This window comes from Bubalus bubalis, chromosome 15 (genome assembly GCF_019923935.1).
Source record: "Bubalus bubalis isolate 160015118507 breed Murrah chromosome 15, NDDB_SH_1, whole genome shotgun sequence".
Lineage (NCBI taxonomy): Eukaryota > Metazoa > Chordata > Mammalia > Artiodactyla > Bovidae > Bubalus > Bubalus bubalis.
Genome location: NC_059171.1, coordinates 75,005,972 through 75,027,486, shown reverse-complemented (window position 1 = coordinate 75,027,486; position 21,515 = coordinate 75,005,972). Strand labels below are relative to the sequence as shown.

The window sequence follows — 21,515 nt, the reverse complement described above, 5'->3', positions numbered from 1 at the left end:
CTGCGCGCGGGCGAGGAGGTGCCCTGCCACCTGCACAGCTACGATAGCAGCCCGCTGCAGAGCGTCTCGCCGTGGGTGAGGGTCCCAGGGCTGCTGGTGGGTTTATGATCCAGGGGCCTGAGCAGCTCAGCCAGAGGTGCTGCTACTCAGAAGCAGAGGTGGGCTCACAGAAAGCCAGTCAGGGGCGTCGCCTCTGTCTTCACTCCCACAGGATACATTTCGGTGCTTCTGTGGGTGCTGTTCCCATTTAGTAGCATTCAGGTTAGCCACGGGCTGACCAGTCCAGTAGACATGAAAAATATAATTAAAATCAGGCTTCTCTTTTATACCTTTAGGAAGTCTTTCCTAACCTAAAAGTGAAAACTTAGGGTATTGTTTATAGTATTATTGTCCTTATGATGGCTGATGGATGGGCCCAGTTAGCCTGTTTGGTGTGAAAAAGAGGCCACTGTTGTTGGTGCTCTTTTGTTTTTATTTTTTGCCCAGGCCAGTGAATGTCACATCAAAGAGAATTCTGTAGAACCCTGTTGTGTTCCCACAGACCATGAGCCTCATGGTTGTCCTGTCTTTCCGATGCATACTCGGGAGGAAGGTTTGCAAGAAAATGTAGGTGCAAACCTGAGACTGCAGTCAGCATCTGTACAGTGCTTTATTATTTCAGATATGCTTTTATACTCACATAATTTTGTTTAAACTTCACAACCATTCTGTGAGAGTTTTTTGTTTTTTGTTTTTTAATTTCACATAGTATTTTCTAGTTTTGCAGATTGAAAAACTGGTTCTGAGTAAAGAAACTTAAAGTCACACAGCCAGTACATCAGTGGAAGTGCAAAGATTTGACTGAGCAGGTGAGTAGGGACACAATGTAAGCAGACTGTATGGAAGATAATGACTGGGAGAGTCATTCATACCTCTTGTTCTTAGAAGAGGATTCTTTTTCTCAAATAGAGCTTTAAGTAGATTTATTATTAGAAAAGTTTGAAAAATTGAAAACAGTATTTAAAACTCGATAGATGTACATGGATCATCTCTGAAGATTGAAACAGCTTTGACATTAAGACATGCACAGTGAGACGTATGACATCCACTTGTGTTTCGCGTGTAGCGATATGTCTGGTACATAAGTGTGTGGATATTTACTCTGTGTGACTAAGGTTCACAGTTAGGGTCTTAGATCCTTATTTGCTGAAATCTCCTTTTGCTTGTAAGTTGAGGCCCAAGTTGGCAATTTTCCTTCCAAGTGTGGATTTTGAAAATAAAGTCGACTTGTTGAAATGTGACCTGCCTCATCATGATGCATTCATATCCAGGATTATGGGAAATTTTCAGTGTCGTAGTTTGGCTGATGGTATCCATGAACCATGGAAAGCACTCTCTAAGTGAGTTAAGTGGACTAAGTGAGTTATTAGTTTTGTTTTGGGTGCAGTTCATGGTGTTTAAGTCTATAAAGCAGAGTTTGGAGCCTTTTGCATCCTGTTGGCTGAAGAGACTCTGCCTTTCAGCACTTACCCAAGCGCTGTGGAACCACGGACCTGCTCAGCTTATCCTGATTCAAGTGGTCTAAATGCTCAGGGTCGGCGCTGTGATGACTGATTTTGCCCCGTTTATGACCTGGGACCTTCGGTGGATGGTATTTTGAGAATCTAAAAAGATCCTTAAAAATCATGAGACTCTAAAAAGCTGGCTGCCATCATCAGCTCACTGTCAGTGGTCAGCGAATTTTATTTTTAAAAAATACAGGGAATTCCCTGGTAGTCCAGCGGTCAGGAATTTGAGCGCCCGCTGCGGGAGGAACGGATCTGATCCTTGGCCAGGGAACTGGGATCCTACATGCCGTGTGGTGCAGCCAGAAAATTTTGAAAACTTTTTAAAAATTAAAAAACTACAAACTTGTGACTGCCCTATAGTTTAATACAGTGATCGTTTTGTCCGAAACACTGCCCTCCCTGCCTCCCCCTGGTAGTTTTTTGTTTGTGGTGTTTGCCTGTGCTTCACGGCGTGTGGAACCTCGTTCCCTGACCAGGGAGCCAGCGTGCACCGCCTGCGTTGCATGTGCAGAGTCTTAACCACTGGACCTCCAGGTCTCTCCCCTCCGGGTTTGAGGCATTCCTGGGCACGCTTTTTTTTTTCGAGTAAGTACATAACAACTCAGTGGTTATATGTAGATATATGGCACCCCCCTCGTGGAAAGCTTTCTTTGTTCACAACAATAGTGGAGAAAATGCATAATTACCCTGAAATGGTGAACTAAATTAGCCATTAACACTTCCTGGGATTTCAATGTAACCTTCTTTCTCCACCCAAAAGACAACATGCGTTCAGTCCATAATATCACTGATCCATTTTTTTCCCCTCCCCCCCTTTTTTCCATTTTTTATGTGAATAGTTTTTGGGGCTTTGATCTGTAATGGCGATTAGGGTAACAGATTAGTCCTTGCCTGCCCAGGACTGTCTGGGTATTAAAACTGATAGTCCCTTTCAGTTCCAGACGAGCCCTAACACAGGGCTGTGTTGTCAATGGGCTTTGGCCATGTTATTGGAACTGTGATACCACCTGGATCAGTGGTTAGGAGAATTTAGTGTGCCTCAGAACAACTTGGAAGGCTTGTAAAACACTGATTTCTGCGTCTGATTCCCCCTAATTCCTGATCCAGTGGGGTTGGGGTAGAAGCCTGAGAACTACTTTTCTTACAGTGTCATGGGTAGTACTGATGCTGCTGGTTTGGGGTTGAGCCATGTATATACCGTGTGAGTATATGATGATGTTTTATTAAGCTTTGTGGAGAAAGGAACTGGCTCTCTGCCTTGCAAGCCTAAGCACTGCCTACCCCAAACGGTGTTTGTGTGTCTGAGCAGTGATCATGCAGTGGCAAAAAACAACCCATCCTGTTAAAAGTGACAGAAATGGGGGAAAAGTTAAAAAAAAAAAAAGATTAAAACCGGTCATTTTTACACAAACATGTATCTGTATATACACACACATACATATTTTATAGTAAGTTTTCTAGGTAAACTTTCATTTGATAATCCATTTGAATCTCATAAAGTATCTGACATGGGTAGTTGCTTCCAGAGAACATGTAATTCATTATTATAGCAGAACCGATGTAAGCTGAGTGGAGTAGAGATGATGATACCCACCCTGCCTGCCCCTCGGAGCTCACCATGAAAACCCACAGGGAGGTGTGAGCACGCCATGCAGACGTCAGATGTCACGGTGACGATTTCCATGCTTTTCAATGCTCTGCTCTTCACCGTCTCACTGGTTGTCTGGTGTTCAGTTTGCCAGGCTGGTCTTTCCTCACAGGTGGTCACCTTGTAGATGGTTCCTTGAGAGAGGCTCACAGTCAGACCACCTGTCCAGTTTGTACCGTCTTCCTCACCTGTAGACACCTGCTGTACTAACCTCAGGACTCTAGTTATACGGCTAACTTGAGAAATCATATGAAAGCACGTTCAAGCCTCTGTTCCCAACAGCAGTTGGCAATAATGAGTAAGTCATAAATAAGCCTCATAGAACAAGAAGCATATTGTTTTGTACTAATGCCAGGAGTAAGAACGGTTGCTCTCAAATATGAAATAGATTTGTGTCAAGTATGGAAGTCGTTATGCACACCAAAACGTGTTCATCTTTAGCCTCAGCTGTACCTTCATTAGATTCAACCTGCTTACTCTGTTTTTAATGATGAATACAAGAGCGAAAAGAACATTTGTGAAATACAGGTTACATATTGTAATTGCAATTTGTGTCTAGATACTTTATTAGAATATTCATAATTGATTTTATTAAAACATACTTAATTATTCAACTTCCATACATTTAGTTTTCAACTGTCTTCAAGAACACATCATAAACAAATTACAGCATTTGACAAAATCCCTAACAACACTGAAGAAAAGATTTTATATATTATATGTGAGAATTAAATATAGTAGCTCTGATAAAGATGTCAGTGTTTTGATCAACCTTTAAAAAAGAAAAACAGGGAAATTGTTTGAAGGAGAGACTTGCAATCGCTGGTTCATTGCAACTCAGTATGCAGCATCCTAATTAGTCAAGTATTGTGTGCCTACCTGGGCATGAAATAACTTTTTTTTCCTAATTTAAATCTGGAAATTTTCAATTGTAGAACAGCTTGAATACCCTTTGTTGGAAATAGCCACTGGGTTCTTTTAAGTATTTGTCTTCAGAAACAATGAAGGTCGTCTTGTATCCATAGAGACCACATGCACTTTCCTCATTATTTCTAGCATTGTTTCTGTAATGGGTAGTTATTTATGACATTTAAAGCAAAAAAAAAAAAAAATGCAGAAAGCAACATTAAATATTACCACAGTAAATATCAGTGACCGAAATCACTTACTCCATAGTTTCTCAAAGAAATTAGAAATTAGAAAATCAGTAGCCTTTCAAAATTGTGTGTATTGATGTGTTCAGTAGGGTGTCTGTCTGTGTATGTGTGTTCATTTCTTGGAAATCACTGAAACTTAATTGTATACTCTAATTGTTTTAACTGGGTTTTTTTTTTTTTTTAAAGAAACAGTAACTTCACGTACTTTAGATGAAAGCAACTCTTGGTTTTGGTGGCATGCCGATTTTTTTATATGTCACCTAATCTTCCTTCTGTCTTTCAGGAAAGTAGTGTGGTAACAAAACGATTTTAGCCTATCACTGCTTTATAAACAAAGCCAAGGTCAGGAGTTCATTTGCTTATTACCTACCTTGCTTTGTTATCTCCATGGACTGTATGTGCATCTCTAACCTAACTCAGCTGGGGACGGGCAAAGAAAGTATTAGAGTCTTAGTACAGATCCACTGCCAGTGAAACCCACTGTATTAGTGACCTAGATTAGGATGCTTTTGTTAATGGAAGAGTCACGTTTAATGATAGCATCAGGGCAGCAGGCATACCTTCAGACTGTTTCAGGCAAATGTATGGTCTCTCTGATTATTCGGATTGTCATTCTGGTGTGTTTATTATTAATTCTGAAACTCTGGGTTACGGGAGAGAAAACTTCATTTTTTGCACATATCAAATAGAAAGTGTATCTTCGTATAGAATAACTGGGTCTTTAATGTTACTTTAATGTTTTTAATGTATCTTTAATGTTACTAATTTGCCAAGATAACTTTACAATGCATATTGTCTTTTGTAATAATTAGGAAAAATTGCTGTTGATAAACCACTTATCTCTTGCTAATGAATTTCATTAATCATATCATTTTTTTGTCCCAAAATGTCACAGATAGCGTTCAGGACTAAAAGGCCTAACAAGCATTTAGAGATGGTGACCAGCAATACTTGTGTCGATGCCCTCTGTTAACTTGTGCAGAAAGTCTGTTGTTGTAAACATCCCCGACTGGAAGCTGTACCACACAGCTAAGCTTTCAGTCAGATGTTTGCTGCTACCGGCTATTCACAGACGTCATTTCAGTGAAGTTACATCTTAAGAGGTAGAATTGTGGCGGGGGGGAACGTGCCTGTAAAGTGTGTGGATGAACACCAGGAATCTTTGGGGTTCTGCCTTCACTGCGCTCTGTGTGAATGCATGTTTCATGCCGAGTAGTGTGGGATGCTCTCTTCAAAACAGGATATCCTGGAGCGGATGCCAGCCGAGCTTCCAGACTTAAAGATGCTGCTGCTGCTGGGCCTTAGAGAATTCTGTTAAAAAAAATTTTTTTTTTTCCACTATGGATTCTTATTTCTGATTTTTACCCTGTCAGTGAACTCACATTCTTTATTGCCTTTCCAAGTAGGCTAGAGTTTGACTTCCCAGCAGTTCAGAAGACCGATTTCCTCCTTTAGAAATTCTGTAGACGTTCTTGAGAGTAAATTTATCACCACCGCCCCACCCTACCGCCCAGCAGTATATAACCTAGAAATTTTCAGTTTTCTCTGTAGTGAAGAAATGTGTGTATAAACTTTGTCTCTCGCCTCTCAACAACCCCCCACCCCAGCTTCCTGTTCTCCACCCTGAGTGATGTCACAGCTCCTAGTCAGAACTGTCCTCTAAAAACTTTTGCAGGACCTCAAACTTCTGAGCCTTTTTACAGCATTCACCGTTGGTTATATTTGTCTCAGTTTATTGAGTATGTTTTCCTGCGTATTCTCAGGTCATCACTTGGCTTTTCTCTTTCTTATTCGCATGTTGATGCCTTGTGAGCAGATGCACTGAGTCTATTTTTTTGGGTTTCCCCACAGAGCTGAAGAATACAGGGCTTTTCTCACAGCCGGCATTCAATGCAGACTGTTGGTAATGTATAATTTTACAACAGCTCTTTCTCCACGTTTTGAAAATTTGCTTTCTTACCTCTATTTGTCTTGTAGACACTGGAAAACATTTCTGTTTTGTTGAAACCTTTCTCTTCAGTAAAGCTTTAGTATTTTTATCATGTATTAATATTAAACTGCTGAACATATTACTGTATAGGGCTCAGGGCATAATTAAACCAAAAGGTAAAGCCCTTGGTAACTTTTTACGTGCACATCTTTCTGAGGGGAGGACATCATATCCTTATGATTATCCGTTTTCCTGGCCATCAGCACCAAGTAGGGCACCTTGCGTGCACAGGGCTGCACCAGCGGTTTTGTTTTGCTGCAGGGGCTACTGTGTCCTTTCTGCAGAGGAGCAGGTGACAGTTTGGGGCATCTTGTAGCTGCCCAGATGTGTTCCTGCAGCAGCCCCACTTCTTAAACACTCCTTCGCCAGAGTGCTAGTTTACAAGCCTGATGTGGCCAGCGTGGAGGAGGGGGAGGAGGGTGCTGAGCTGCTTCAGACACAGGTGGCTCTGCAACTTGAAGTATAATTTTCAAGCTTGAGGATTCACTTGCAGCAAGTGTCCCTTCCTGCTGAACTCTTAGTAAAGCAGGTTTCTTATGTACTCCTTGACCCTCTGATGTAGGCCTCAGAGTCCAGATAGCAGCAAACAGATGGGGCCATTTGGGCTCTGAGAGCCCGAGGCATGTCCCCTCAAAGGGTAGAACAAGTCCTCTGCTAACAGGGTTCTGTTAGACAAGGTGACAGTGTTTCCTATGAAAAGTTGTGTTACACAGCCTTGAGATTCAGTAAGATGGATAGAAACTGCCCAGTTTAATAATTTGCCTGGCTGGATTTGAGAGGCTTGTTAAAATGATAGTCCAGATCTGTGCTAAAAGGAGGATGCGTGTCTTGCACAAAGCTGTCACGCTCTGCCCAGCCCAGCCCCTCACCCCTGGCTGCAGGATTAATGTACAATCTGTGTTACATAACATTTGTTCCATGTTATTCTGCCCTGATGAGGTGAATCAGAGGCCATGTCAGCTTTAATTCTGGATGCCCTTGCCTCAGTGTACTGGAATACCACCTTATGAAAGTCATCTGCAGATGACTTCTTTATGTTTTAATTTGGAAGAACCACAGACTTCCCAAATGACCTGCCAATGTAGCAATTGACTGTATAGGATGCTTTAAAATGTTTGAGCATTAGTTTTTGCTAATAAACCTATAACAGCTTGTCTCCCCACATTTTAACTTAGTATTGAGGAAGAAGTGTGTGGTCTTTATTGACAGGTCCCAGAAAGCTCAGAAATTCTTTCCTAAGAAGGTATTTTGATTGAAAGTAAAACATTTTTAGTTGCTGAGTAGTATTCTGAAAATGACAGGCTTTTTTTCCTTAGCATTTGCTTTGAGATTTCTAAGGGATTACTTTTTAAAAGCAAAACTGCAAAATTGTGTCTGCAGGTTCATTTCCAGTTAGACACATTTGTGTGCAGATGTTCCCTGTTGAAGGTACGCTGTTCGACAGGTCCTCATTGGTCTTGGTGCCGGAATCCCTTTTACTCTGACTGGCTCCCTCCATTCCTCTGGATAAAGCTTTATTCATTGAGTGAATGTACCTCTATTTGCGGTGGGTATTCAGGGGAAAAAAAGTTTCAAGTGTGAGTCCGAACTTAATCACTTTTCAAAACTATTCTGTTTTAGGTTGTCTCTGCCAGTTTCCGGCCTGGTTCCTTATGGGTGGACAGTGTGGTGGGTGTTTTGATGTTGGGTGGGGGTTTTTTTCTTCATTCTGTAGCATATTACAAACTTCCTGACAATTTGATGTTCACTGCTCTTTGCTCTGGCTCTCCAGCATGTTTGGTAACACCGTTATTAATGCGTTGGTTTTCAAATAATAGCAGGTATCAGAATTACTTGGGAGAGATTGTTAATTAAAATACTGATCGCTGGGCCTTGCGAGACTTTCTCATTCTCTAGGTCTGCGGTGATGCTTGCTTTTCCTAAATGCCCACGTGCTGCCGATGCTGCTGTCCTAAGTCTAGGCTTCAGAACCATGGAGCTCATCTTCCGTTCATCTCCCGGGTCAGTGGTGGTGGTTGTTCAGTCGTGTCCGGCTCTTTGTGACCCCATGGACTATAGCCCACCAGGCTCCTTTCTGTCCATGGGACTTCCCAGGCAAGAAGACTGGAGTTGATTACCCTTTCCTTCACCAAGGGATCTTCCCGACCCAGGGATCGAACTCATGTCTCTTGTGTCTCCTGCATTGACAGGTGGTTCTTTACTACTGAGCCACCTGGGAACCCCTCCCTGTTCAGTATCCATGCCCAATTAGCAACTGAAGAGAAATGTGCATACAATCCCTAACTTAAAAACATATAGTAATCCAAAAATTTGTTTTGAAAAAGATTTGTTGGAAATCTGGGACCCAGACCCACTTTTCTCCCAGAGAAAGCATCATATTCATTGTCTAGCCCACAAAACCTGTTTGAATATATTTGCAAAGAAAAGCAGAAGGAAAAGTAATAGTGTTGCTGTGGAATACTTGAAGCAAAAAAACAGTATATTTAGAGGAAAAAAAATGTGTATGTTTAATCTTGAGAACTTGAGAATTTAATCAGAACTCCTGATTTAATCTTGAATCAGGAAAAGTGGCCTGAAGAGACAGGAGGCCAGGTAGAGACAGGAGGTTCCCAAAGGTCCTGGAAGGCCTGCGAAATTCCAGAGATTACTTTCGAGTTTGCTGGCAATCGTTCTGTTATTTAATTTTACTTCCAAGTTTGAGGATTTTTCTCTTCTTCGAGGCAAGTGTATTGATCGGGCTGCTTTAAGTGCTTTGTAGAGGTATCAGTGGTAGTATTTTCTTAATCAGAGGAATCCAGAGAGACAACGGATTCCTGGGAAGCAACTTAGCAACACTTGGGCAGGAGGAGGAGGCCCTGGGTCAGAGTGTGGGAGACGTGTTCCTGAGGTGAACGTCCTGAGGCAGGAGCGTGGGGAGGAGATGGGGAGAGGCTGGGGGCAAGGAGGCTGCCGCGGGGCCCTGAGCTCCTCACAGGTGTGCTGCTAACTTTGTCTTCGACTCGAAACAGGAAGCTCTTTCCTGAGGAAGAATGGGTTCCCAATGTGCCATCCCGGCCATCAGGCAGGTTCCTGTAAAGGCAGGCTGGCTTGTTTGGAAGGGAAGGCTGTAAACCCAGCCACATGTAGGTCTGGAACATTCATGAGACGTCTGCTATATCACCACCAGTTATGAGAAGAACATCATTTGTGCCTTCTCCCCTGGATTCTAAACCTTGTCTCAGAAATACCTCTTGACTGGACTTTTACCTCATTCATGTCAATCTTTGTACCTCCTGTTCTTTTTTCAACAGATTCTACAAAGTTATCTTTTTAAAAAAATCATATAAATTATTTATCATATATCCCTTAATTTAAATTTGAGTCTCAAGGAAAGCACCGGTGCAAATACGGTAAAGGATTGTGTAAGTCCTGCTTTAAACCAAGTTTTCAGTTCATGTAAACATCCTACACTCAGCTGTAACACACGAGTCGGCTGGGAGGTGGATGTTTACTTCAGCTGACTTGGACACTCAACCATTAACACGGATAGAGGATATGGCAAAAATAGTACATAGAGGCTTGATTTTTTTTTTCTTTTAATGTAATTACTGTAAACTTTCATTACTGTCATATCTTTGCAGTTGTATTGTATCTCTAACATGACGTGAGACTCGGGGGTTGGGCAAAGGAATGCCTCACTGGGGTGGTGGCGTGCCGGCCGTGTGGCGCTCGCGCTGTGCTCCGACAAGCAGGGGCTCTGACAACAGCCCCTGGAGCCGCCTGGGCTGTGCCGGACAGTTTGCTGTGTGATAGGGAGGAGGGAAAGGCGCTGCTTCACACCTCAGTGCTTTTCTCATCTGCAAAATAGGTATGGTATCCACTTCACAGGATCGTTGTAAGGACCGACCTCTGTGATGAGTGCATAGTGGTTCATTAGTCAGTGCCTGTCACGTTAAGTCCTGGTAAATGCTAACGCGCTAGCTGTTGTTCTGCCAGCTAGAATGCCTAATAATAGTACATAGCCTATTTTAAGTGTTCAGTGGATAATTGCTGTTCTGTTTAAAGTAGATCAGACTCATTTTTATTTTAGCAATAAAGACGATACCAGCTTTCCAATTTAATGGAAATGGTTTGAAATCACTGTGATTTAGTGGTAGGGTTTTGAAGCCCAGCTTCTTGAACTCATATCCTGGTACTACCGCATACTAGGTGTGTTACTTTGGGAAAATTATTTCTCCATTTCCTCAATCTGCTAAATTGGGATTCTAATAGTACCTCCCTAATAGGATTGTTATGAGATTAAATGAGTTAACGTAATAAATAAGTTAATAGCAGTCAAGTGTTGTAATAATTCCTGGTACACACTAAGCTCCTGATAAATGGTAGCTGTTATTATTGTTATTTCAAAAACATGTTTGTCATCCTTTTTTTTCGGAGCATAGTTGTGCCAAACATTTATAGATAATTTAAAGATAAGCTAACACCTGATAATTAGTCCTAGATATATATTGTTTGATTTAAATGATACTCTCATATTTCATGCTCTTATTGAAAACACTCTACTTAAAATTAACTTTCTATAACTTTGTTTTTCAGCCCCGTGAAATCACCTCTGCTTTTCATTTTTTGATGATACATTCATATTCTATATAGGTGAAAAACAAAGCAAACAACAGCCACAAAGTCAAAAGTACTGAAGGACATATTGTTTTAACAGCTTGGCAAGTATCCATAAATTTATCTATGCCTACATTCAGAATTAGAGTTCACATTTGATGCCCGTACTCAGGAAGATGTCTATGTTTATGAAAAAGTCACGGTTAAATAAAAATGTGAAGTCCAGACAGGGAGACTTGTTCTTGAACAGGTGAGTGCTGTCTTTCTAATTGTATTCTATTTGTTCAGTAAACTAAAATTTTGTTTGTGTTTTTTAAGTTTCTTTTTATGAAGTGGGTGTTATTCTGTTATGTACTTGGATATAAAACATATTTCAGTGAGTTTCACATTTTCATTTGAAACTTGTGAAATGCTTAAGTTATTTAATAATTTATAATACTTCAAGAGAAGTATCAGTGCATTATGGAAGCATCATATAACCTAAGGGTAGTTTTATGAAAAGTGTTTCTCATGTTTTCAGATTAAGCATATTTGGAGGTTCCCCATCAATTTACCTTTGAACCTCAGTGAATAAAATATAAAATTTTTCTTTCATATTCTCCAATATGAAAAAGCATTCATTTAGCATATCATTGTGGTTTAGGCTTCCAAACGCCTTATAGGTTAAATTCCTAATTCATAGTTTTTTAATTTATTGCTTTTTTCTCTTGTTTAATAGTCCTGTGTTCGTTATCTTTCTATTACACACTTTTCTGATTATAGTATCATTTGGGCTATCAGCTTTGTCTCACTTCAGCACTTAGAAAAAGCTCTATGTGAAAGTTGAGTTGTAGTTGAGTCAAAAAAATTTTTTTCACTTTATCTTGTTTTAGTTAGTACTATAAAGCACTCTGTAATACTGAGCTGTCTCCCACATTTTAGATAATACATGCCTTGATTTCTTGAAAAACTGTACATTTATTAGAATTTTTTCTGATGAACATGTGCTTATAAGTTTTAAATGCTACAGAACCTGGATAAATGTTAAAATGTTCCCATTTTCCCCCATTATTTTCCAGTTGTCATTTTTCATTTCATTGATTGATAGAGAACATAATATAGTTGGATTTTTATAATATTTGACATGTTCTGAAATTAAACTCCAGCTATTTTCTATCAAGTTTGAAGATTTGTTCTCTCTCCTCATGATTATTTGCTATGCATTTGGCTTAAATTACTTAGCTTCTTCCTGTTTCATTACATCTTTCTCATCCCATCAGTTCCCAATAGTAGGATTTCATGCTTCCAAACAGATGTCTCCTATAGACTTCAGTAGTTGAAAACTGTCACTTATCATAGGGAATCTGATACACATGAGTTTGCCTTTTAGTTTATTCGTTTCAGTTTTTTTAAAAAAGCAGTTTTACCTTTTGATAAAGGTAAGGTGTTATGCAGTGGAAAATATTATGCACAATTATAATTAATTAAATGATCTCTTTTTGTTGCTAATGGCTTGTGATATTAAGGTTTGTTTGTTTTTAAACTAAAGAGATGATAGTATCAAATTCTGGCTTTTTCTGGCTTTCAATGAAAAGTGGGATTTAGTTTGTTTTGTTTTTAACTTTTAAGTTACCAGTGCATTATGAAACCAATAGCAGTTTCACTTTTAGGATTTTTATATTTATATAAATTAGGATTATTTATTAATATTAGCTTTAACTTCCTTTAACTTTATGGAAGAGAACCTGTCCTGAGGATGTTTGTATAATTTTATGCATAATATTCCTGTGAGGCTGAGTAAAACTCTTCCATCTTAGCAGTAGAACCTGTTCATCTGCTTAGCTGTCTTTCTTGGGATTAACCAGATGCAATTATAACTGGCTTTTAAGTGTTCCAACCTTTTCCTTGCTTATTTCAAAGTGATTCTTTAGAACTGTTAAGCTATATGATCAGTATTTGTCCTGCTGTCTAAAGCTACTTAAATATAGGATTGGGGCTGTTGGTTTTTTAAAAGTAGTTTGAAAAAATTTTTTTGCTACTTGTTCTTCATGCAACTTTTATAGGAGTTCAAATTCCCTGGAAAAATAAGGGTTTTGTAAGATTTCTTTGACTGAAGAAGTATAAAGGTTGCTAAAGGTATATAGTTGTCTTAATATTGACATAAATTTTCCTTATTCTGTAGGTATCTCTGAAAATTATTGTTTTAGGTATTCTATGTATGTATAATAATCATTGTTTAAAATTTTGTAGTAACATAGTCAGTAGCACAAAAAGATACCATATTAACCAGAATACTGGGTTATTTCAAGTAAAGATATGACTTTGAATGAGAAACAGTTTGGGAAATAGGTACTGGGAAATCCTGCATTCTGAGATAACTTTCTAAATATGTGGTCATTCTGTATTATTTAGACTAGATGTGAAGAGTATATAAAAATATTCTCTTCACAGTCACATACCACTGGCCGCCTTTTTCTTACACTCTGCAGTATTAATAATGGTGATCCTTCCAAGCTCTAGTGTTTTTACACAATCATACGTTGGTGATATATGTGGGATTTATTATACCATGAAATCATACCATATCTTGTACTTTTTTCCATGCTTTGGAAAACTTTCCGTATCTGTGTCTCACGTATTTTTTTTTAGTTCCGTATATAAATACACCAGATTCCCTGTTGGTGGATGCAAAGGTTGCTCCAGTGCTTCTCTGTTGTAGGCTGTCCTGCAAAATACAGAGTATTTTGATGCATATTTTGTGTGATGATTTCTGCAAGACCATTTGTAAAGGTATAATCGCTGTGTCAGGGAACATATCTATTTGAAATCCTTACAGGAGCTGCGGAATTGCTCTCCCAGGGGTCTGTGCCAGGTTAGCCTTCGGCTGGCAGTCTAGTGCTTGTTCCCTTGCACGCTTGCCCCCTCACACGCTTGCCCCCAGGGCAGTACCGTTCTTGTTTGTTTTTTGCTAATCTGATGGCTGCAAAAACGTATCTCTTTATTTTCATTCCCTTGTCTAAGAGCAGAGTTAATATCTTTTCACATTTCTGTTGGTTTTCTTTCTTTCATTTTTATTTGTTTGATTGTTCATCCCCTTAAGCCCATATTTCTTTTGATTTGTTTATTTGTTCTCATTGTTTTCTAGGAACGCTATATATTTTGGATTGGGTTACTATATGTGTTGCAAGTACTTCCTCCTAATCGGTCATGTGTTTTTTAAAACTTTATTTTAAACCATTACATAATCTTTGGTAACTTCTGGGTTTTGTTGTCTTAGGAAGGCCCGTTGCACCCTCAGTATTATAAATGCAGTATTATTATGCTGAATACATTATCCTTTAATCTTTTGAAACTGTATTTCATCAAAGCTAAGAAATACCGTTGTTGATTTCATGACCCAGTATTTTATATACTGAGATAGAGGGGACCAAATCTTGAGGAATGCACGGAGTATTTTCTAATCGTTTCAAATTTTATTTATAGTTATGTAAAGATTTCTTCTAAGACATTTATTCTGATCAATTTTTTTAAAACTCTCATAAAAAGGAATGTCTGTTCTGTCAGTTCTTTATCTTTGCATCAGCAATCCTCAGACCTTGGGTGTTCCCCTCAATTTGTCCCTCATTTTAAGACAGCTTTCATTATTACTGAGCATTCATCAGGCAGTAATAATGTATATGGAACAGTATTTTACTAAATACTTGCATAATGTTCTCATCTAAGCCTTGCAGCAGCCCTTTAAGTGTTATTAGTGTACTTTACAGTTGAGGAAACTGGGACTCAGAAAAGTTAAGTTGCTTTGTAATTACAAACAGTTAAAGTGATGGAGATTCCTGAGCTCAGAGCAAGCACCCTGGGTACCGTACATAAGTGGTTCAGAGATGCAGGCTGTGGGTCTGAGACATTTGTAGAGATTGGAAAACTAAATACATGGGCGAGATTGGCCCTCAGGTATACAGTCAGTCTAGAATGGAGCACGTAAAGTATGTGATTAAATGTGAGATTCTAATTTTCATACCTTTCAGAACCAGTGTATGCCGTGCCTCCAGCTAAATGTTTACTTTTGCCCTTATTGATAAGCTTGCTGATACTCCGGCTCTTGTCAGTTTTCATATTGTTATAGTTCTCGAATCAGTAGGATTTATAACTGGATCTTCCCTTTAATGTGGGAAGTAAATGCAGTGGTACCAGAAATGTTGCATAACCACTCTCTCCATCTGTATGTTAACCTAAACCAGAACAGGAGATGAGAATTGTACACTAGCATGAGCAAAGTCATTGCGTTTGAATCACAGTCAGTCTCAATAGTCATCCTCCTTGAACCTTTAAAGTATATTTTTAAAACTGCATACAGAGTTTTATTATAACCCTAAGGAAGTTATTTAAGCTTTTTATTTCCACACAAGCATTTAAAGTTTTTGTTTCAAACTGAACAAACAGAATGAACAGTCCGTACTGTTTGCTTGTGTATAAAAAATGATTGACCAGATCCCAGGCATCTCGGACAGGGCAGGTAGAAGAGTCCCAGGGCTCGTGTTAGGAGCACTAACTCAAGTGCCTAGAAAACTTGCTGTCGCCGCGCCATACAGGGATTTGTGGCTGTAAGGGCTGGAGGCAGAGCTCTGGGTAGACAGAGTGCAAGTCTCTTCTCCAGTCCTGTGGCTATCTGGGGTTTAATCCATGCCTTGCAGTTACTTCTGTGTGTAACAGGTTGAGTGTGTGAGAAGCAGTGTTCTTAAAAGTTGGCAAACCTGTTTTACTTGTTTTTCAACCTTTGCAGATCATTGCTTATGAAACACTGGTATTTACAGTAAATATCTTATTTTAGATGTAGGCCAGCCCCATCCAACCGTTTGTCCTTCAACAACTTTGCCCTTTGGTAAGTTGGCACGTGGTTTGAGGTGGCCTTTGGTGATGGAGTGTCTTAAGGGAAAAGCTAAAGGGAAGGAGCTAAAGGGAAAGGCAAGAAGAGAGTAACATTTCCAGGAGAACGTGATCATACCGGGGATGGACGAGCCCTTGAGAGGAGAAAGGATTATCTCTGTCTGTCTTATGTGACCTTTGGCTAACTCCTGCAGCATCCTGACTTCATAGCCTTTTGTGTAAATGAGAACATTTGGATGTTATACACCCCTTTATCCCTGTGACTCCATCTGGTGATCTCTTTTACTGTGCGTTTGTGTATGTCAGTAGCTCACAGTGTTAATATTTAGCAGGTTGAGTCCTAGATTAAACCACCTGAATTCATCTGTAAAACTTGGTTACCTGTCTCCTAAATTGTAGCCGTAATTTAATTAGATAATCCAGATAGTCCCTTAGTATGGTATCTGGCCCATACTAAGCCCTCAGGAAATAACTCGCTGTTCAAAACTCTGTTCAGATGTCCTAATGTTAGCTGTGTCTTGGGCCTCCCAGGTGAAAGGAGGGAGAGTTCCTCTCGTTGTGCCATACACACGTCTTCCGCTGTCCTCTCATTTAGCACCGTGCTATGGGTGCTAGCAGCGCTGTTGAGCGCTGGTACGAAAATCGTCACCAGTTTATCTGCGTGTAGTGCTCCACTTAGATTATGAGCCCCTTGAGGACAGAAATGAGCTTATTTGTCTTCATAAATTCAGTGTCTGGCATGATAAATTTTGTTGGAGGAAAAAAAGTTTATTCCTGTTTAAATAAGGTCCCCTCCTCTCTCAGAAGAAGATAATGTTGGAACAAAGGTGTTGAGTAGAAATATTCTCAAAAATCCTGGGCATGGGGACTTCCTTGGTGGTCCAAGGGTTAAGACTCTGTGCTTCCAGTGCAGGGGGCTTGGGTTCGATCCCTGCTCAGGGAATTAAAGAGTTTCCATGCCGTGACTGAAGTTCTCACATGCTGCTACTAAGACCCAGTGCAGCAAAATTTAAAAAAAAAAAAAAAAGTTGGGCGTATTCTCCAAACACCTTTCTTTCTTATTTTTTTTTTTAAGTTATTTACCACTGTACTCCCAAGGATTCAATCAGTTTTTTTACTTTGCTTCTTCACAGTGTTTTCTTTACAAAAAAACTGAAGTAAGAAAATGACTGTCTGGTGGAGAATAAAGCATCACAATGGCAGCACAAAAGAGTTGCTCCTGGAATCAAGGCCCTGGGGTCATGTTACAGCATCTGCTACTTTCTCACCACATGACAGTTGATTGAATTATTGTATATGTCTGACTCTACAAAGTGGGCATGCTTCAGTGACTTGTAATGGTAGAAATACAGACTCCGGGATGTGAAGGGCTAGAGTCCTCTGGTGGTGCTCTGGTCTCTCAAGTCTTCTCTAAGTTCTTATAACTTAATCGGAGGTGATACTCATACAGTGCCAGCACTGGACCTGCTTACTAGAACACACTCAATTACCTCATGAGTGGAGTTAGTTCAGTTCATACCATACCCTTGGGGTGGGGGGGGGGGGAAGCCTATTTATTTTACCTCATACACAATTTTTTATTGTTAAAGGTGTTTAAATTAATTGTACCCTTTGTTCCATGTTGAAAAACAGAACTAAGATGTAAGTGGTGATCAAGTAATTATAATTCCATCATGCCGGTGTTGTAGGGAAGAATGAACAGCAAAGAGCCTACCTGAGGATTAAGTTGTACGATAAAAGGTTAATATTTTCTCAACACAAACATACGGGTCTCTCCTTCATCCTGTAACTCTTACAGTTAATTTTGGTAACTTGAGACACACACAAAGCATTAAAGCCAACTAGGTCTTCATTGATTGCATGTCCCTTAGAAAAGATGGAAGTGTAGGGAAAATTATTCTTGGTACTACTGATACAAATAAAACCATTAGGTGCCTTTCAGTGTAGTGCATATGGTATCTGAACCTTTGTCACCTATGAAATTTTTGTCCAAATCACTTCGCAGTTGCCGTGTTTTAAAGGAACCCCTCAAAATCCCCCACTGGTAAGTTCTCCTTTCCCTGTTTTACTGGTTTTGAACCTCATACCGTTTTACTAAATAAACATTTTCTCCCAACTCTTCAGTTTCTGTTTTCTTCATTTGTTCTGCTTTTCAGAGTGCATCAGTGAGTGAGTGAATTTTACTGCAGTGTAATAGAGAACTGCCGAACTGTGGCTTAAGATGGTGGTTTCTGTCCTACCCCCTTACGTGGTTTGTTTCCAGGAATCTCGATGGAAGGGCCGACCGAACTAAGATAACCATCCCATGGCTCCAGACTCAGATGTCAAATAAAGCATAAGCTGTGCACAGCCAACAGCAAAAGGAAGTCCCAGCTGCCGGAAGTGAAGAGAAAACAGAGCAGTGCACGGAGGGACTGGGAGAGACACTGGCCTTCAGGGTCGTCATCTTGGCTGAGAACCTCGCCATTGAACTGTGGGCTTTTACAGCAAGACAGAGCCTGACAGTTCCGGGAAGGGGGCCTGGGACCCCCGCTGGCGCTTCAGCCTCCAGGAGCGGGGTGCAGAGCTCTGCACAGCAGCCAGTGAACCTGAGACTGGGTGGAGGGAAAGGAATGGTCCCATGAGAAGAGCTGAAATGTCCGGTGCAGTCCTGCTCTCCCAGCATCCAAGCGCAGCTCAGGAATTACTGTGCACACCTCCGTAATGTGCGGGGGCAGTGGGCTGCTGGTGGTGAAGCACCGAAGCAAACAAATGTCTGCCCTCCTGGGGGCCTCTCTTCCTATGCCACTGGGAAGAAATGTACTCTTGTACAGATCAGACACACTTGACAGTCTATGAAGTGGCAGGAATAAGATAGAATAAGCATAAAAGAGATGGGGGGAAATGATTCACACAAGGAAGATTCAGTACACACATATATTTTAGGGGTTTTAAGCAGGAGAAAATAGGTGTGGCAGTTGTGAGCTGACCTAAACCTATGTATTCATGTACCACCCTTGGTAGATAATAGCACCCGCTGAAAGCCCACTCACCCCACACACACACTCTCCTGCCCTCCCATCAGCCCCTAACAGGTCATAAGGAAGACAGTTTCTTAGCGACTTATGTCACCAACACAGATGAAACCGTTGCTACTGCCTTGCCTAAAAACCCCCTTCAAGAAGCAGAGTTCTGTTACCCTTAGCAAAGCCTTGTTCGTGGCTGGACAGAGCACCTTCTGGGGGCCTGTGTTAGGACATCTTCCCAAAGGGTGAGGGTTCAGACCAAGCTGGGCTCTTTGACCTGTTCTTGCAGGGTGGATGTGCAACTCCACTCTTGGCCAGTCCATGTAATCTTACAAGCCACTAATTTCACCAAAACTTCTGACATTTAGTATGTAAGTTAGCAAAGCATTATATGTTGGCCAGGAGAAACACAACAGTACTTAGGAAAGTTTCTTAAAGATTTGACAGGCCACAAACATGGGGAGAAGGTTTGAAGCTAACCAAATCCCGTGGACAAAGAAGGCTGGCAGACTGCTGTCCATGGGGACACAGAAGAGTTGGACACGACTTGTAGACTAAACCGCAGTGGTGACGGTCAGGATGGAGGTTATACTGGCAACTTTTCAATAAAACCAGTTGATAGCATAAAAGAAGATATGAAGAAGGATATAGTTAAGGTTGTTACATGGATAAGGGCTTCCCTGGTGGCTCAGCTGTTAATTTGCCTGCAAAGCAGGAGATGTGGGTTTGATCCCTGGGTTGGGAAGATCTGGAGGCAGGCATGACAACCCACTCCAATATTCTTGCCTGGAGAATCCCATGGGCTGAGTAGCTTGGCGGGCTACAGTCGGCAGTCACTAAGAGACAGGACCACAGTGACTGAGCATGCACGCACGTAGTTAAGGTGTTTTGTTTTTTTTTTTCTTTTAATGGCAAAGCTATTGTGAATATTTGTAGATAAATTTGAAGTTTTAGATATTTTTAAAAATGTGGATCATGGTAAAATAACACTGAATCTGTTTTTTAAAGTCTCCCAAGTAATCCACCAGAACTGGATGGTTTATGATGTGATCTGTCAAACATTCAAGAAACCACCTTTATAAATACTGTAGTAGAAAATTTTTTTAAAAGGAGGGGGAAGCTCAGCTGTGACGCTGAAGTTAAATGGGATATGTGAAGGGAAAGTAATATAGTTCAGTCTCTCATGAACATGGTTAAACTAATCTAAATTGTAGAATTTCACTTTCACCAATTACAATACACTCATTGTGGCAAAGTAAAATTGATTGCCAAAATGGAAGAATGATATACACTGGAAAAATCTTTCCATGTAACATGCCACATTGATAAAGAGAAAAATATCATCTCAATGCAAAAGAGGAAACGACGCAGCACTCATTTTAAAAATCAACAAAATGTGGGCCTCCCTGGCATTCCCGTGGCTGAGTGCTTCCACTGCAGGGGCACACGTTGGATCCTTGATTGGGGAACTAAGATCCCGGATGCCACTTGACGTGACCAAAATAGAGGGGGAAACAATCAGTCAAACGAAGCATTCTCTTGATGGATTATGAATAGACAGAAGCTTCCTTAATATGGTTTTGATAGGGGCTTCCCTCATGGCCCAGCTGGTAAAGAATCCTCCTGCAATGCGGGAGACCTGGATTCGATCCCTGGGTTGGGAAGATCCCCTGGAGAAGGGAAAGGCTACCCACTCCAGTATTCTGGCCTGGAGAATTCCATGGACTGTATATAGTCTGTGGGGTTGCGAAGAGTCGGACACAACAACTTTCCCTTTACTTAATATGGTAAATGGTAACTGGCTCAGTGGGCAAAGAATCCGCCTGCGATGCAGGAGATGAAGGAGACAAGGGTTCAGTCCCTGGGTTGGGAAAATCCCCTGGAGAGGGAAATGGCAACCCACTCCAGGTTCAGTCCATGGAGTCACAAAGAGTTGGACACAACTTAAGTGAGTTAATAACACACATGTACACTAAAAACATATGGTTTGGGCCTTCCCTGGTGGTCCAGTGGTAAAGACGGCAGCATTACCAAAGCAGGGGGCCTGGGTCCAATCCCTGGTCAGGGAACTTGATCCTGCATACCACAATAACATGATGAGTTAATGGTATAACTAGTAACTAGATCGTCAGCTGTAGGACAGGGATGACTATTGTGCATCTTGTTCCACATTGTGCTGAAAGCCTGGCCACAGTAAGATTAGAAGAAGAAATAGACATAAGGATTGTAAAGTAAGAAACAATTATTATTAGCGGGCAATATAATTGTTTATTTGAAAGTCCTAGGGAAATTGCAAAGTATTGTAACTAATAAGAAAGCTGAGGGTTTGGGGCTAGAATATGCAATATACAAGAATCAGTATTTCTCTATTTAAAAGTGTAATATTTAAAAGAGTTTCATTCACAATAAAACTATAAGACAGTAAAATGCCTAGTAAAAAATGTGCAAGAATTATATAAAAGCAGAACCAAAATAAATGAAGCAATATTCCATGTTTCATGATGGGAAAAGCTAATATATTAAAGTGTCAGTTCTTGCCAAAGTCATCTAGAAATTCACTGAAGTTCCAACAAATTCTCAACAAAATTTTTCATGGAATACAATAAACCTACCTAACTTAATATGGAAAGACAGAGAGCCAAGACAGTTTTTTTTTTTTTTTTTTTTTTTTTTTTAAGAGAATCATAAAAGGGGAGGGGCACCTATATC

General features: G+C 40.4%; 1 protein-coding gene across 4 annotated transcripts in view; it reads left to right on the top strand.

Annotated features, from left to right (window-relative positions):
• The window catches only part of LOC112579226 (alanine and proline-rich secreted protein Apa), a 39,016-nt gene extending 21,092 nt beyond the window's left edge, over positions 1 to 17,924 (top strand). For 2 of the 4 annotated variants that reach the window (XR_006545096.2, XR_003103726.3), the window contains exons 2-3: positions 759 to 848; positions 10,918 to 17,924. The gene's annotated coding sequence lies outside the window, so the exon portion shown is untranslated. Of the gene's footprint in view, positions 1 to 758 lie in introns of all 4 variants that reach the window. The other 2 variants (XR_006545095.2, XR_006545094.2) reach the window with 2 other exon arrangements.
• The last annotated feature ends 3,591 nt before the right edge of the window (positions 17,925 to 21,515 follow it).